A 2,943-nucleotide genomic window follows, 5' to 3' on the forward strand; every position below is an offset into this window, starting at 1 on the left:
TTTTTTTCCCAGGAGGAGCTAGGAAATCATTTCAGAAAGAATTTGTTTAGCTTTGTTTTCCCCTCCAAAATATATTTCAAGAGATTTCCCAGCTAGCTGAGCTACACATATAAGAAAGAATCAAAAACCAGGAGGCTGACAAAGAGGCCTTAGCTTCCCCTGTGTTGAAAGATGATTAGCCTGTAGCACAGAGGGATGAGCTTGGAGAAACAGCTCTGGTAAAGTGAGGAAAAGACTGGGGAGCTACAACAATAAGCTGATTCTGGTTATTGCACCAGTTCTCATTCCCATGATAAACTTAGAAATAAAACTGAAATGGATTTATTTTTCTGTGCAGAATTATTTCAAAGATAAGCTATCTTTGAATAGAAATATTTTTCAGAAATATTTAGAAATATTTGATTTTTCTTTTGGTATTTGTTCAGTGATGTGAATTTGCTGGCTTTCCACAAACATCCTTTCTACAGTGACAGATTAGAAACACTTTGGGAGCTGAGTCAGTCTTCCCTTCATTAGTTTTGTGTATCACCACACTTTGACAGAATTACACACAATTTGCCCCAGAATGAGCATAGGATAGATCAGGAAAAAATCTGTCTTGATTTTCATTTGGGAAAACATTTTTAAAGACAGGGAAAAAATTCAAAGCAATATTAGAAAGCTAAACATCAGTCTGCTTTTTTCTCCATGTGGGGGAAATTGTTACCATTCTATAGTTTCACATACAGATCACATACTGCTAATGTCTCACTGACGATACACTTTGTGTATTATTGGTGTTCTGCTAATGAACTACTGTACACTAAATTTGATCTGTCCAAGAAAGTATTTCCTAGCCATTAATATATCCAACATAACACAGAAAAGAATGAATTTTGAAATTAACTTATATCTAGGAATAAATAGTGTTTGCTGTAATGATTTCATACAGCATGTGAGAGGAGGAAATAAATATGCTTAAATATGCTCAACATCAACCTTCTCCTTTATGTGCTTTAACAGATCATTCTATTCAGTTTGCCCATAAATTTAGCAGATTTATTTTTCAAAAGAGGATAAATTTTCTTCCTAGTTTTACTCCCAAAATGTTCTTTTGAGAAAATATAAACTAACTGGGAACATTTCCAATTATTTTTCATCTTTGGAAAATTTTCATTCAGTTCATTTTGTTTCAGCATCCAGTGAGACAAAACAGAAGATTTGTTTTATGATTCCCACTGAAAATTTCTTAAGATTACTTAAGAGATAGCACTGCATACCAAAATCTCTCAGGCGATCAAATTGTGACTCAATTTCTCTGTGCTGCAGAGCTTTGCAAACAGGACTGCAACTCTTTTTCATCTTCCTCAGATTTTTACCCTGGTGTAACTTAGCAGAGTTACATGTGATTTAATGCACCTGACCCAAGGTTTGAATCAGGCTCATGGGAATTTTGTCAAGTATTATTGATGCTCAGTGAAGTAAAGGTTACATCACAAAGGTGAGATTCTTTTGCTGTATCACTGGGTAACACTTCGTTTAACTGGGAGATATATCACATCCAAGAAAGCCTTGCTTTGTTTTCCACAAGCGTTTTCACTTTGCACTGTTTTGAAATCTGATGGAAGGAGTTAAAAATAATGCAAATTCTAACACAGCAGCTGGTAGTGAACAATACTCACATTCCATTATTTAAGAGGGACCATCGCAGAAAATATTCCTGGAGGAGCGGGAACCTAAAATTACATATGGATGAGGGTGTTTTGTTCTCAGGTTTATGGACCACGAGTTCCGCGGGCGGAGTCACAAATCTGCCTGCTGTCCCTGCCCACAGCAGAATTCTAGATTTGAAGCAAAATGTGTAAAATATTATGCAGCCAGTGAATTCCCCATTGATTATGCATCTGAAAAGCGTTATGAGTGTTGTTTATGTCAGGAAATACATAGAATGCATGCACAATTCTGGTAGTCTCAAGCAATGATATGCAAATAATGGCATGTGAGACTAAAATCTCAAATGACATGCCCTTTTCAGGAAGCGTCAGCATGAGCACATTCAACATGCCAGCATGGTCATGCATCATAATGTATCTTTTGGAGGACAGCAGAGTCCCACCACAGCCAGGATTTTACAGACAGGAGGCTTGCGGAAGTGTATTTGTTCATTCTGGTTTCACAGAGCTGAGCTTTATGTAACTACAGTTTTAGACTGGAAAACTTCTTTTACCAAGAGTGTCTGGTGATTTCTGGGCATAGCACATAATTTGCCGAAAATATTATATGTACCCAACCCAAGAGCATGGCCAAATATTCACAATCATGCAGAGGCCTAGCTCTAAATCTTAGGCCCGTGTCTCCAGTGTACCTTACCCCGTATCTTCTGCTGGACTGTGAGCTTCTCACCCACAGGCTTCAGCTATCTTTCCTCATTTTGGAGTGCATCTACTCCCCCTCTACCAGCAGTCATGAGGTATTTTGGTAGGCATCAACTTTCCAAGGTTTCATAAACAAACAACACATACCTGACCAGCACAGTGGTTGCAATTACACAGATTAAATCTAGGAAAATGTTGAAGTAGGCTAAGCTGAATTTAGTGGAAAGTCTAATTCTAGCATCTTCACTTACGCTAAGTAACCCACTTCAAGTTTTCAGAGGAAAACTGCTGCTGAATAGGACTCACCATTCTTTGTGATTTAGTAGCAAAAAGTTCACATTTCTTTTCCACTTTAATTTGCACTTCATAAGTATATTCCTTCCCTCTTTCCACTTTCAGCCTTATCAAACTTTCTTACCTATTTTTCCCCAAATCTGCTTCCTCAAATGCTTCTTCTCTTTCCTCTCTTGTTTTTTCCTACAATCCAGAAATTCTGATTGTTGCTCTCTGTGCAAATACCTCCACTCTTGTGTAATCTTCCTTTCTTCTAGCTTCTTCTAGCTTCCTGGTGGCTTTTTTTTTTTTTTTT

General features: G+C 37.4%; 2 long non-coding RNA genes across 2 annotated transcripts in view; one reads left to right on the forward strand and one right to left on the reverse strand.

The window, feature by feature from the left end:
* The window catches only part of LOC109364060, a 3,161-nt gene extending 1,688 nt beyond the window's left edge, over positions 1-1,473 (reverse strand). The window contains exon 1 of the long non-coding RNA XR_002110039.1: positions 1,260-1,473. This is a non-coding gene — a long non-coding RNA (uncharacterized LOC109364060). The remainder of the gene's footprint in view (positions 1-1,259) is intronic.
* LOC104915267 overlaps positions 1-2,943 on the forward strand; it is an 86,836-nt gene that overhangs the window by 63,302 nt on the left and 20,591 nt on the right. The gene's annotated exons all lie outside the window — the stretch shown is intronic.

This window comes from Meleagris gallopavo, chromosome Z (assembly GCF_000146605.3).
Source record: "Meleagris gallopavo isolate NT-WF06-2002-E0010 breed Aviagen turkey brand Nicholas breeding stock chromosome Z, Turkey_5.1, whole genome shotgun sequence".
In the NCBI taxonomy this organism is placed as follows: Eukaryota; Metazoa; Chordata; class Aves; order Galliformes; family Phasianidae; genus Meleagris; species Meleagris gallopavo.